At 40.1% G+C, this 15,486-nt stretch overlaps 2 pseudogenes; both read right to left on the bottom strand.

The window, feature by feature from the left end:
- Window positions 1-15,486, bottom strand: part of LOC741816 (UDP-glucuronosyltransferase 2B15-like) — a 230,244-nt pseudogene that overhangs the window by 99,218 nt on the left and 115,540 nt on the right.
- Window positions 881-1,037, bottom strand: LOC112209161 (U2 spliceosomal RNA; annotated as a pseudogene).

The raw sequence follows: 15,486 nt of genomic DNA, 5'->3' as shown, positions 1-15,486 counted from the left end.
CCATGTTGGTCAGGCTGGTCTCAAACTCCTGACCTCAAATGATCCGCCCGCCCTGGCCTCCCAAAGTGCTGGGATTACAGCTTGAGCCACTGTGCCTGGCCGTGAATTTTTAAATATATCACATTTCAAAATAATTTTGCAGTTCCAAAATAATTATTTTGTAATTCAAAGACAGTTGAATAAGCAAATCCCTTGGGATTTGATTGTGTCAGAATTATAAGGTCCTGCTTATTTTTATTTTTATTTTTGGAATTTGTCTGATGGTTGCTGATTATTGTCACCGGTTCCTCACGTTTGTTCCCAAAAGAAGTAGGATTTGTGAGACTTGGTTCCACCTTTGATTTTGATCCATCCCTTTGGATCAGGCTAAGTCACAGACTCCCTAGGTCATTGCCACAATTTTATAAGTAAGGCAACTAAAAATAATCTATAGTACTCACTTTCAAAAGATCAATCACTCAATTCACTGAGTGTTAATAACTGATTTAGCTCAGGGAGAAGGACATTTCTCTTATTATTCTCTATAAGAAGGTAAAATATGTAGGTTCTTACATTTTTGAATAGCAAAGTAATGTTGAAATTAGATGGACACCTTGACATAAATCTGAATAAAAATAACATATCTCAGGAATCTTTTAGTATTATATTATTGATATAAAAATTATTAAAATAGGCCGAGCGCTGTGGCTTACGCCTGTAATCCCAGCACTTTGGGAGGCTGAGGTGGGCGGATCACGAGGTCTGGAGATCGAGACCATCCTGGCTAATAAGGTGAAACCCTGTCTCTACTAAAAATACAAAAAAAAATTAGCCGGGCGTGATGGCGGGCGCCTGTAGTCCCAGCTACTCGGGAGGCTGAGGAAAGAGAATGGCGTGAACCTGGGAGGCGGAGCTTGCAGTGAGCCGAGATCGCGCCACCGCACTCCAGCCTGGGCAACACAGCGAGACTCCATCCCCAAAAAAAAAAAAAAAAATTATTAAAATAGCAATATTATTAATGTCTACACTTGGTCTTAGCCAAAAGGCCAAGAAGATATAGTTTCTTAAATTTCTGAGATCTTTCTAATTTATAAAATGCTTTAATATACAGCTTTATTTTTATTAATTTAATTTAATTTAATTTATTTATTTTTTAGATACAGAGTCTTGCTATGTTGCCCAGCCTAGACTTGAACTCCTGGGCCCAAGTGATCCTTTTGCCTCAGACTCCTAAATAGCTGGTACTAGGCGTGCGCATCACTGTACCTTACCTCCATACGCAGCTTTTCAGAGGCAGAAACTATTTCACTGACTTCTATCCCTTAAACCCAGAAATTGCCAGACATAGGTCAATAAGTGCCTAAAGTAAACTTCAGTCTTTTGTTGCTGTTTCCCACCTCCTATATTTGAGACATTCTCTGCAATATGTATCTTTAATAGAAGCTCCAAAGGCCATGTGCTCTATATCCCATCTTTCTTTTCAACTACAGCACAGTAACATGACTTAGGCTCACCTGATCAGCTGTACCCAGTTGAACTTTCACTGGGAGCTGGTGATGCAAAAGAGTAGCAATGGTGGAGAATCTATTCTGATAGTGGCAGCACAGCAGTATAGATAGCAACAACCTGTTCCAGGGCAGTAGTGGAAATGAAACTAGTGGTGGCATACGGTGGCTGGTGCCTGAGGTGATGGCTGTACATGTGGTGGCATCCAGTGTTCAGCCATGGTGGGAGCAGTCCCCTTATGACCCTGGATCTATGGTTTTACTTGTGGATCTGGCTGGTGCATAGTGCTCATTGTTGATCTTCCCTTTTTCAAAACTTGTTTCTTTATTCTTCTTGACAATTATCTTAGATATATAAAATCTTTTTAATAAATTCTGCTTAAATTAGAATTGGCTTCTGTTACTTGCATTAATATACTTGACTAATAAAATATGAAACTGAATTGCATAGCTCTATAACCCTATCAAGACAGGTTTTATGAATACTGTTTATATATCAGTAAGCAAAGACTAAGAGACAGTAATTTACTTGGCTAAGATTAACGTTTAGTAAGAACTAAGAGCCAGGAATCATACATAGTCACTCCGATTCTATGCCTGGGTCTCTTTCTTCCCTATCACAGTGTGGCAGAGATGGGTTAATTTTCTAAGTACACAGAAAGCTTACATTTCACAACTTCTCTTTTAATTCTCAGCATCATCACTTGGTGTAGAGTCCCCCAGAGAGCAACCTGATCCTTATCACAAACCTGAGACAAATTTTGGTTGCCTTAAGCCCTTACAATTTGGAGTTTATTCTTATAGCAGCTAACGATCTTTACTCCAATTAATGCAGAAATTAGTAACAAAATTGAGGTGCTGTCATAACAAAAACTTAAAATACGTGACATTGACAGCTGTTAGCTGGATAGTGAGGAGGGAGATACCAGAGATCTATGTTATATGGTGTTAAAATTTTTGGTAAATTTATTACCTTCTTACAAGGCAGAAAATGTACCTACTGGGCTTGTCATTTTAGAGGAAGAGTTTGCAAAATCAAATATTGGCAGAGTTTGTTGGGACTGTTGGCTTATTTGGAAAAGTGTAGTAAAAAAAGAGATGTTCCCAGAAGAAGACTGACCAATTGATGAACAGAAATGAAAGTAGAGAGAGAACAGAAATTCAGAGCTTTTCAAGTTGAATAGTCCTAACTTTGAAACCCTAAATAGTAAGAAATGGACTTACAAAAGGCTTTGAATGAAAGAAGTCCAGTACAACTTGATACTAATAGTTGGATAAAGGGACTCACAGCAAAGATCAGATTAGGGTATGCCTTACACAGTGTTTGCTCCAAATAGACTGAAAATACCTGCCATTAAGTAAAAAGAGGAACCACAGTGGCAAAGAAGCAACACAGATCAGACTAGACAATCATTTCTAGGAATAAACTATTGGTATAGTTACTGGCACGTGGATTTGATTGGAAACAAACAGATAGAAGAATATAAAATTTTGAATAAATGATTTTGCCAATGGAGTCACGAAATTGCAATAAAAAAACACGTGGGATATCAGAATTTAACACAACCTGCATGTCCTAAACCTTCAAGCAGGTGGCAGGCAGTAGGCAGTAGGCTTTCACATTCATATAGCTGCCAAAAAGGTCATGTGCCCCAGTTCCCACTGCAGATGCGGTCAAGGAGAATAATAGACAGGGGGATACCTTCCAGAGGGTGAGGACATTGCATTAAAGAACTCTGTCCAGAAGACATAAACAGTGCCTAATGAAGAATTTCTCCTGTCCCCAAGGCAATGTCTGCCCAATGGGATTTTAAAATTGCCCCAAACCAGTTGCTGTGTTTCTTTCTCCCCTTCTAAATGGAAGCGTTTATTGTGGTAATTGTAACCCTTCTCCACCGTTGTAATTAGATTTGTATTTATTGTCTTTTTAGTTCATAGGTCTCTGGAGCCTGGGGCATCACATCTAGATGGAAAGGACTGAATATCAACTGAAGAGCCTAAATTTTGGGCTGATGCAGTCAGTGATTAAGAGTTTTGGGTCAGTGATGGGGCGAATATGTTTCATGTGTGGGACGATAAATAAAAGGGATGATGCATGACCAGAAAGGAGGACTGTGGCAGAGACAGCCTAGATGCTCACCAATCTTATTTCTACTGTTTGGGCAGATGGAAACTGCTATAGTTCAAAGCCTCTCTTGGAGTTAGATTGCAATCATATGACTGAGAAATAGAATGTGAGTGAAACTCATTGGTGTCACTTCCAAACTTGGCTCTTTAAATGTTCTTCACAATCATTCATGTACTCACTCTACTGTCTTATGACTATTGTACATATTCATGCACACAGTGATGTTTCCATACATATAATGTGTAATAATCAGATCAGGGAGAGTCGCATATCTATCAGCTCAAATGTTTATCATTTCTCTGTGTTGGGAATGTTCAATATCTTCCTTCTAGCTATTTGAAACTATATATTATTGTTAACTCCTGTCATCCTACAGTAGTATAGATTATTATAAGTTATTCCTCCTATCTAGCTGTAATTTTATATCCTTTAACAAATCTCTCCCTGTCTCTCAGTAAAGTATCCTGAAATAGTGGAACTTCTCTGGTTAACACTTGGAAAAGAATTGCTGAAAAGAGCTGTCTCACCAACTTTGGACTGTGATTTTGTTTTGTGAAGTCATTGTGATTTTGGGATGGTTGTTTATAGCAGCTAGCAAGTCTTAGCATGGCAAATATAGTAACTGTCATACTCAAAAATATGATGCAGAATAAATTATGTTAGGTAGATTAAATAAATCTATATTATTAATAAATAATATTTGTAAGTCTGAATTTTATCTGTTGGAATGTCAGAAAAGAATGGGGATTATATAAAAAAGAATTGTTAGAAACCAGAGTGTATCCTATATAGGATCATTAGTGAAGAAATAGATGGAAAAGTGGAAATGGATAACTATGTCTTCCACACAGAATAAAACCCAGAAACAAAGAAAAGTTAAGGAGTATTAGATAGTGATTCCTAAGCCTGGGAATGGGAGTCAGTGATGCTCACCTAGGAGAGAATATTAGGAAGGAGTGAGTGACATGAAAAAATGTCACGGAGGGAAAAGGTAAAGTTTTAGTAAGTCCTATGGATGACAATTATGTATCACCTGCAGCTTGTCCTACTAGAGGAATAGTCTCTGTGCCAAGAGGAAAAAAAAGGCTCAGAATTTCTGATCTAAGACATAGGTAGTTAAGAACTCAAAAGGAAAAATTTAGTCAGTGTATAAGATGATGGAAATCTTGTTTTAAGAGAACTGAATTATTGGAGAATGTGTAAAGAAGAAAGAGGTGTTAAACTTTTGAAGGGGAGTCAGATTTGCTCACATTTTTAACCTTTAATAGTTTCCCACTTTTTTTTTGAAACGGAGTTTCACTCGTGTTGCCCAGGCTGGAGTGCAATGGTGCGATCTCGGCTCACAGCAACCTCTGCCTCCCGGGTTCAAGTGATTCTCCTGCCCCAGCCTCCCAAGGAGTTGGGATTACAGGCATGAGCCACCACACCCGGCTAATTTTGTATTTTTAGTAGAGACCGGGTTTCACCATGTGGTCAGGCTGGTCTCGAACTCCTGACTTTAGGTGATCCGCCCGCCTTGGCTTCCCAAAGTGCTGGGATTACAGTTGTGAGCCACTGCGCCCAGCCCCCACTTTTATATTTTATATTTTTCAGCATTTGTTAAGTTTCCCTTTGGTAAGATTTACCCTATTCATAAGGAGGTAAATTCATTCCTTTATCTATTGTTTATCTATTATTTCTAGTGTGCAGAGCATTCAAAGTACACGGTATCACTGTAAAAGTTAAAAAAATAAAGATCCTAGTCTTTAAAGGATTTGTAACTCATTTCAACAAAAATTATTAAGTTCCTGCACTATACTCAAGATATGAAGATGAGTAAGTTAGAACTCCTACCCTCAAGGAGTGAACAGTTGGTTCCTAAGAAGGACCTAGACATGCAAAGGTTCACAATTCAATGTAACAGCATAGTAGTTAACCACATAGTGGTTAAGAACATGAACACAGCTGGTTTGATGGTAGTGGGTTATCAGAACCTATTAACATTACTGTCAGCCAGGCGAGGTGGCTCACGCTTGTAATCCCAGCACTTTGGGAGGATGAGGTGGGCAGATCACGAGGTCAGGAGATCGAGACCATCCTGGCTAACACTGTGAAACCCCGTCTCTACTAAAAAGTACAAAAAATTAGCCGGTCGTGGTGGCAGGCGCCTGTAGTCCCAGCTACTCGGGAGGCTGAGGCAGGAGAATGGCGTGAACCCGGGAGGCGGAGCTCGCAGTGAGCCGAGATCGCGCCACTGCCCTCCAGCCTGGGCGACAGAGTGAGACTCCGTATCAAAAAAAAAAAAAAAAAAAAAATTAGTGTCATTAAAGTTGTTATACAACCCCCTACAGCTAAATTTGACGGTGTCTGTGCTTCCCGGGCTCAAGCGATCCTCCCCGCGTTAGCCTCCTGAGTAACTGGGACTACAGGCATGCACCACCATGGCGGACACATTTTTTTAAATATTTTTTTGTAGAGAGATGATTTCACCACGTTGCCCAGGCTAGTCTTGAATTCTTGGGCTCAAGCAATCTACCTGCTTTAGCCTCCCAAAGTGCTAGGATTACATGAACTACCACACCCGGCCACACTTTATTCTTTTTTTTTCTTTTTCTGAGACTCCATTGCTGGAGTGCCATGGCGTGATCTCAGCTCACTGCAAACTCCACCTCCCAGGTTCAAGTGATTCTCCTGCCTCAGCTTCCCAAGTAGCTGGGAAGCTACTTGGCCCCGTGCCACCATACCCGCCTAATTTTTTGTATCTTTAGTAGAAACAGGGTTTCACCATGTTGGCCAGGCTGGTCTGGAACTCCTGGCCTCGTGATCTGCCTGCCTCAGCCTCCCAAAGTGCTGAGATTACAGGTGTGAGCCACAGCGCCTGGCCATACTTTATTCTTTATGAGACAATGTCTCACTCTGTTGTCCAGGCTGGAATGCAGTGGCAGAATCACAGGTCACTGCAGCCTTGACCTCCTGGGCTAAAGTAATCCTCTACCCCAGCCTTCCAAGTAGCTGGGACCACAGGTGTGCACCACCACGCCTGGCTAATTTTTAAATTTTTTGTAGGTATCACTATGTTGCCCAGGCTGGTCTTGAACTCCTGGGCTCAAGCAATCCTCCCATCTTGGCTTCCCAAAGTATTGGGATTACAGGAGTGAGCCACTGTGCCTGGCCTGGATGGGTAACCTTTGAAAAGTTATGTAAAATCTGTGTGCCTCAATGAGGATAGTAACAGAAACTTCCTCTGAATTACTTGAAGTTTAAATGAGTTAATCTACGTAAACAACCTAGAAGGGGCCGGGCACAGTGGCTCACGACTGTAATCCCAGCACTTTAGGAGGCCAAGGTGGGTGGATCTCCTGAGGTCAGGAGTTCCAGACCAGTCAGGCCAACATGGCGAAACCCCATCTCTACTAAAAATACAAAAACTAGCTGGGGGTGGTGGCACATGCCTGTAATCCCCGCTCCTCGAGAGGCTAAGGCAGGAGAATAGTTTGAACACAGGAGGCAGAGGTTGCAGTGAGTCGAGACTGTGCCACTGCACTCTAGCCTGGGCAGCAGAGCGAGCTCCATCTCAAAAAAAAAAAAAAAAAAAAAGAACCTAGAACAATGGCTGGCATAGAGGCATAGAATAAGCATTATATGTATTAGCTATGATTACAATAGAGGAATCTATAAGGTATTCTGCAGACAAAGAGAAGGAAGTGGCTAATTTAGTCTACAAAGTAGAGAAGAACCTCAGAGAGCTGCAATTTGCAGAGCAAGGAGGAGAGATGAATATTTGTTTTGTTTTGTTTTTTGAGACCAAGTTTCAGTCTTGTTGCCCAGGCTGGAATGGAATGGCATGATCCCGGCTCACTGCAACCTCTGCCTCCAGGATTCAAGTGATGCTCCTGCCTCAGCCTCCCAAGTAGCTGGAATTACAGGCACCCACCACCATGCCTGGCTAATTTTTGTGTTTTTAGTAGAGACGGGGTTTTACCATGTTGGCCAGGCTGGTCTCGAACTCCTGACCTCAGGTGATCCACCCGCCTCGGCCTCCCTAAGTGCTGGGATTACAGGCATGAACCACCGTGCCCGGCCGAGAGATGAATATTAAAACATATTTGAGGGACTTTAGAAATTGTCAGTCTTTAAAGTCTGTAAGAAGGATGGTCTGGATGACTCCTTTAGCATGAACTCATTATTTAGTAGATGACTCCATCCCAATTAGTATTTATGCCTGTGGAAATCTCATATGAAGAGCTAGATCTGATCAGCAGCTCTATTATATCTAGCTTAATGCTCACAATTTGGTCCACAAAGCTTTTCTCTCTCTCTCTCTCTGTCTTTCCCTCCTTCCATTTTGTTAGATCACATATTATAATAGTTATACACTTTAAACCCTTATTTGGAACAATAAAGATGACTGACTTACATTTCAGACATTGTCGCTCCATGTCGCTAGTTTTAAAACCTGCCCAACTTAGTAATAAAAAGTAATGGCTCCTCAGATAAGAGTTTCATGATAGTTTCTTAGAAACGAGTCAATGACACTACTGTAATAGCAGGGGAAAAGATTTCTAAGTCACATCATATTTTCAAACTGACAATTTTAGCTACAAAAGTACAAAAGTACAACTTCCAAGAGGTCTTTCCCAGGTAAACTTGGAAGGGATTTACCAGTCCACAGAAAAGTGACTGCCTCTCCCTTGGATAAATGAGATTCTTTGCTTCCTGAAGATGAGAAACTGCTATTTCAATTTCAATGCCAAAGATCAAATTTTCTGACTACTGTGAATGAGACTGCTCAGCATTTACAATACTAAAAACAAAGAAAAGAAAGCCGAAGAGGAACAATTTTTTTTTAGCATTTGCCCCAGGCCTTTGCAATCAAAGCATAACCCAGCTTATTTTTGAGGTGACTACACCCTCCATTCTCCAGGTAGTTGAATCTTCCTTGCATGTGTGAAAGCATCACTGACAAAGTTTCGTTGTCATGGAGTTTTTAGATAAGTATCTCTGAGTTTAAAATCCCAAATTATATGCATCCACCCACCCTTATACTATAATTAATATCTGTCTTGGGGCTTTTTAGAAATAACTACACACATCAACAGTTTCACAACTGCTTCTGTGAGTGGTGAGATTAGTAGGCAGATTTCTAGGGGAATTATGCAGGTGACCAGTCATTAATATGCACATTGTTAAAATGTTTGAACTTTGTCATGATGATGATACAGCGCCGATGAGTGGAGGAACACCAGGTTCTTGGTCCTCATGCTGGTTTAGATAAAACGACACTGACACACGTGGAGTGGTTTTAAGGAGCGGAAAGTTTAATAGGCAAGAAAGAAAAGAGAAGGCAGAAGGAAGAGGCTCTCCTGTACAGAGACAGAGGGAGGGGGGCTCCAAAGCCGAGAGAGGGAACCCCATCTGGCAGGTATACCAGCCAGGTATATATACAGAGGCTGGAGGAGGCAGTGTCTGATTTGTATAGGGCTCAGGGGATTGGTTTGACAAAGCATGTCATTCATGTAGCCCAGGAAAAAGCCTGCCCTCCCACCCTAGCCTTTTAATATGCAAATGCAGGGCACCATGAGGTTCTACACACGTGGGGATATGTGGGGGAGGCCATGTTGCCAGGAAGTGTGGGGCAAGGTCAAGATGGCAGTGGGAATAGCCATGTTTGGATGGACCCAGTTTCTAAAGGATGGCATTTGCATATCAAAGGTTGCCGGCCTGGCTCTAAGAGCTGCTTTAAAAACGAAAACTTCCCAAGGACCCCTTTTCCTCTCTATCTGCCTAAAATAATTTCTTAATAACTCCTACAACAATGACACCAAGGGGCCAAATTCTAAGATTCCACGAACATGATGCAGTTGGCTTGGCACTTCATAACTCAAAGGGATTTTTGAGGGTTGTTGCCTTAGGTGTACACTGCATGCCTTGAAGTTTTTCCTCATAAAGAACATAATGCAGTAACTTAGGAGAGACCATTAAAGCATTTTTCCCTTTAAGAACTGCAGCAATAATTATAACCTGGTAGCTACTTTCTTATGTTCTTGTAAGATAACTAGTCATCAACAAAGTTTTTTCTCTATTAATTTCACTTCGATCAAATATTTCTCAAAATGAAAATAAAAGATAGGAATTTCCTGTATATATATAAACTCAGTTATTTTGAAACAACACATAACATTAGAATTGAGAAAGACCATGGAAATATTGATTTTAGTGTGAATGAAAAAGAAAAACTTGGGACCTTAATTCACTATGCCAAAAAAGAAAAAAATTAAGCTGAAAGATGAGTCATACAAGAAACTGCCTTTCCTTTTGTTCCTAAGCAGATAGCTACAGATAAAAGTTAAACATCTCCACTGACTGCTACTCCATGTTCATCTCATTTTATGTAAAGTGCCTATTTACTGAGCCCAAGATCAATACTTAAGTGACAATTCCCCTACTTGTTCATTTTCCTCTGCAGCTTGTGGATTACCATACTCTCCCTTTTTCCCCTCCAGCTGGCTTTTCCTCTTTAAATATTGAAGCCTGCAAATTCATCCTTGGAGAAAGGCACAGACCACAGACTGCTTATGTTATTCCATGTTCATTTCTTCCTGGCATGTCCTTAACCTTGGCAAAACAAACTTCTAAATCTATTTAGATCACAGAAAGGATTTTTTATTTCTATACTTCTTTAATGTGTTTTTAAATGTCTGCCTAATAGTTCATGCAGTTGATATTCCATAATCTCATCATGATTGAGTTTATTTCTCAGCTGTATAGAAGAGGACACAAAGGAACAGAAAAGGCAAGTATCTCATCCAGGATTACCTAGCTAGTAAAACAAATGTAGGAAAAAGGGAAAGGCCAAGAACAGTCACATCTATCTGTCTTTTCATTTTGTTTCTTCTTTTCCTTTTCATGCTTAGAAATTCTTTCTCCGCCTAGAGATGAGATGAATATTCAATTATGGTTTCTTCCAATTGTTTCTGGTGCTCGTTTTTATATTTATATTTAACCTAAGATAATCTGGAATATATTTTGGTAAAACAAATAAATTAGATATTTGTTCTAAGAGAAGTCTTGATGAAATGAAGTGCCTGATAAATGGCTCTCAACTGATGAGAAAGAGCTACTTAGTTTGTGGCCGGTAATTCCAAGGTAAATGGACACCATTGTATTTGGAAGGCAGCTACTTTGATAAAAGAAGGTAAAAACAGATCTGCTTGGTGGGCTGAATTGCACACTGTTTTTCTAACAGTGATGGAAGAATTGATCAATGGTAAAAGCCCCTGAGTTTGGGTGTTTACTGACCCGTGGGCAGTGTGACCCATGGCCTGGCCATACACTCAGGCAAGAGGGCCATGGAAATTTGGCCTATTAAATGGATGCACATAGGAGCACTGTTCTATGGAGATTTGAGGGGTGCATTAAAGAAGAACAAGTCAATGCCCATCAGAAGAACTCCCTTCCAGGTTCAGAAAGTGACTGGAATTGACAAGCAGATATCCCCATGTACTCCCTTGAAGTGGCCACCTGGGCCTTTGAAATGAGTGGATATGGGAGTATTGTAACAGGGCAGAGATGGGCTGAATGTAGAGATGTTTTTTTTTGCACCTTCTCAGGCACAAAATGCCAGAAAGAACTGTTGTGTTTCTCAATAAGAAAGTCAGAGACTGCTGACGGCTTTGGGACAGATTCTCTGGTGGGAAGGCCCTGAACATAGCTGGCAAGTGCGACAAATGCTGGTAGCCCTGGAGGCTACAAATGGGTCTTGACAGGAATAGACACTGGCTATGGAGTGGATGTTGCTTGCCCAGAAGAAGATGAAAATTCTCTGAGTGCCATAAAAAACCGGAACAGAAGATATTACATGGATATAGATGGCTAACCATCAGTTTTTCAGACCAAGGAACACACTGTACAGCCCATAACAATAGTCCAACAATGGACAAAGAGATATCCACCTAGAGTAATAGTTTGATAGAGGAGTAGAGCAGGCAATTGAAACATTGATTGTGTAAAACGGGGAGATAAAAGCACGAAGGACTGGCTCACATGCCTTCCTGTCTGCTCACACTCAACATGAGCAGGACTAGAGTGTTTCTGCTAGATTTTTTTTCTTTGTTTTTCTGGTTGATCTGGGGAACAGGGAGTTGGGAGGATGCTGGTATGACTATGCCATTCTTGCCAAGGGAGGAGTACACTGGTATAACAAATGTAAGTTTTTCTTTCTTCCCCAAATCACCTAAAAGAAATTTATTTTTTTCTCCCCTGGCTGATGCAGTGGTCCTAGGACCAGGACTGCAATTACAACTGCTGGATTAGCAGGGATGATTTCTAAGCAAAAACCTGTAACTGTGTTTTGAAACCTTATATCAAAATTCCCAAAGGCATGATGGGAGTGGGTTGTGTCTTCATGCTATCTAGAAAAATTTGGGCTATCAGTGAATGCAGCTATATTGCCTGGTGGTAAAAATAGCTCACTAGTTCTGCACCTATGTAACCTTACCCGGTCTGAATTGGCGTGGACTGAGGAGGAGCTAATTGCTAGACTTGTATTACTACTTGCAACGTAGACCGGCACTGTGGTGGTTCTAATTTCTCTTCCAAAGGTGAAAAGGTTTAGGTATTAATGGAGAGAAGGAGAAATAGTAGCTGAGAGTAAATAAATGAATAAATGAGTTATTAATTGAGAAAAATTCAGTATTACATAACAACTCAAAAGAGTCTCAGAGCAAGAGATGACATTGTCTCTTAGCTTAATTATCCCAGATGCCTTAAAGGGTGAAGCTGCGTATTTACTGAGGCCACTCCTGCTTTCGAGACCTGACAAGATTGAGAGGAAACTTGCAACCCTGAGTGGCCTCATCCTGGAAGACATTCAAACAATATGAAGGATTTGATTAATTGTTAATGATTGTGCATAATATATATATTTTTGAAGTAAAGGCACCATGGTGGAAAACCAGGGAGTGGCCTGTGGTGTTATGATATACACTGGTTTTAGTCCACAGTTCCTGGCTTATAACTCCTATATCCCTTGTTACAGTATTTTCTTTTTTTTTTATAATGTTGGGTATGTTAGGCCTCAGGAGCAAGCCTCTGACCTTCTCCTGCCTTACTTTCACTCTAATGTTTCCCCACTTTTCTAATTGTGACGCTTAAGACTCTCACAGGAGAGGGTTCCATCCTATAACCTGAGGGAAGGAATGCTGATGTCATGAAGCTTTCATAAAAACCCAAGAGGACAGGGTTCAGTGAGCTTCCGGATAGCTGAACATGTGGCACTTCCTGGAGGGTGGTGCACCCAGGGAGGGCATGGAAGCTCCGGGCCCCTTCCTTCATACCTTCCCCTATGGTTCTCTTCATCTGGATCCTTTGCAATATCCTTTATAATAAACCAGTACATGTAAGAAAAAAAAAGTATGTACTTACAGTTTCCTTCCTTCCTTCCTTCTCCTTCCTTCCTTCCCTCCCTCCCTCCCTCCCTCCCTCCCTCCTTTCTTTCTTTCTTTCTTTCTTCCTTTCTTTCTTTCTTTCTTTCTCTCTCTCTCTCTCTCTCTCCCTTCCTTCCTTCCTTCCTTCCTTCCTTTCTTTCCTTTCCTCTCTCTCTTTCTGACAAACTCTCGCACTGTCACCAGGCTGGAGTGCAGTGGCATGATCTTGGCTCACTGCAACTCCTACCTCCTGGGTTCAAGCTATTCTCCTGCCTCAGCCTCCCAAGCAGCTGTGACTATAGGCACATGCCACCAAGCCCAGCTAATTTTTTTTGTATTTTTAGTAGAGACGGGGTTTCACCATGTTGGCCAGGATGGTCTCATCTCTTGACCTTGTGATCCACCTGCCTCGGCCTCCCAAAGTGCTGGGATTACAGGCGTGAGCCACCATGCCTGGCCAACCTACAGTATTTTTTCTAAGGCCATCTCTAGCTGCATACTTACCACACTAGGTAAATTTTCTGTAAAGGCATATGCCATAAATCAGGGTTTTTTGTTGTTGTTTTTTGGTCAAGATTAGTTTCTACATATCATCCAGTATTTGTTATGTCTAATGAGAGGTTGTATATATACATGTGAATGTTTCAGGACCATATGGCAATTATTCCATTTAAAATATTGCTGTCCTACTTCTCAGAAAAAAGGCAAGGCATAAATTATTGTTTTTACTATTTTAAAAAATGTAGCCCTTCATCAGAGCTTAGATCTATAGGTATAAATTACTAATGCTCATCCCTTTCCAGTGGCAAAAAGGAGATATCAAATTATTTTGAGATTTGAGTAAGAATAAAATTAATAAATAGCAAGAGGACAGGTGTGTGAGAGTTTTCATATGAGTAATGCTCGGGTTACTTATTTCTTTCCTTTTAACAAGAATTATTTAGCCCTTGCCTGGCTCTTGCTGCAGTCAATTTGAGAGGAAAGGACATCTTGCCATTGATTTTAATTATTCCCAGTCGTCCCATTCCTTTTTTAGTAGATTGAAACTCTCTTGGGCTGGTTTTCTAGCTCCACCTACGTATTGGTTGACACTGTCTTCATTTAATTTTGCCTGTTATTATTCCTTCATAATGCCTTTCCCTGAAGTGACAGAACATCCTTCACCTGCCAAGGTCAGCAGTTTGCTACAGGAGATGACACTTCCAGGATCATATGCCAAGTCTATGTAAGGGCACAAGCGAACGGTGGTGGTAACTAATAGTCTTAAAGTTATCTTGTTTATTCTTATTTCAGCTTTCCTGCTATATTTTTTGCATACTCTCTAAAGTAATACATGGTAATTGGAAAAATTCGAGAAGATAAAAAAGAAAATCAGAGAGAATGAGATTGTGTATTAATTAGTTAACACCAAACAAAACTCCAGACTGTATAAATACCAAACAAACTCCAGACTGTATAAAAAGTAAAAACAGGAAATAATCATTTCAAAATTTCATTGGATTAATGTTTTCTATTCCTGCCTTCTACTCCCTCCTTCTTACCTCTTCCTCTTCATCTTTCTTCTTTTCCCCATGTCAAGTAATTTCCAAGATGGCCCAGGAATAAAGATATGCAGTTACAAAACATTCTAGCCCTAACTAATAAGAACAAATATTCTCTTTCTGTGAATAGAAAGGATAGATGGATCTGTATATACACAGACTTGCATGTGAGTTTTTAGAATATGTACATCAGTTAGATTGTGTTAAGGCACAAAGCCATAGAGTTATGCCCCACATTAGGAAATACTTCTAGGAATGGGTATTGCATGAATAAATAAATGAACCAATAGCTTACTATGTGTCAGATTCTTTGCTGTCCTTTAAATAGAAGATCTTATTGAATCTTTTCCCCAAATTAGGAAATACTTCTAGGAATAAGTATTGCATGAATAAATGAATGAACCAATAGCTTACTATGTGTCAGATTCTTTGCTGTCCTTTAAATAGATGATCTTGTTGAAAATTCACTGTGAAAAGAATGGGGATCTAGCATGATAAAAAGATACTTGTTGACTTTATGGCAGGACACAAGTTACACATTTTGCAGACTTAAGAGAGGCTGTGTGGCCTGAATTTTGAAGTAGTACCTACTGCTATAGTAGTGGGCACTCAGATTTTGTAGAATTAGGCTTATCAGAAATCCTCAGTTTAATTGTACATTCTATGCACTTAATATTTGAGATTTGTTACATTGTATTGGTGTCTAATATTTTATTCATTCCCTATGAGTGCCAGAAAAGGAGTGAAGGTAGAGAATATTTCATTTGTCAATATTCCATGAAACTACTGATTATGGGAAATTCATGAAAGAGCTTACAGTTTACAATTCTACAATGGATTAATTAAATATATATATCTGATTATAGCTGAAGTTCAAGTCCCTCAGATCAATCAGCAGTATTTTCAGAGATAAGTAGATTTATTTCTTA

This window comes from Pan troglodytes, chromosome 3 (assembly GCF_028858775.2).
Source record: "Pan troglodytes isolate AG18354 chromosome 3, NHGRI_mPanTro3-v2.0_pri, whole genome shotgun sequence".
NCBI lineage: Eukaryota > Metazoa > Chordata > Mammalia > Primates > Hominidae > Pan > Pan troglodytes.
This window is presented reverse-complemented; position numbering and strand designations above follow the sequence as displayed.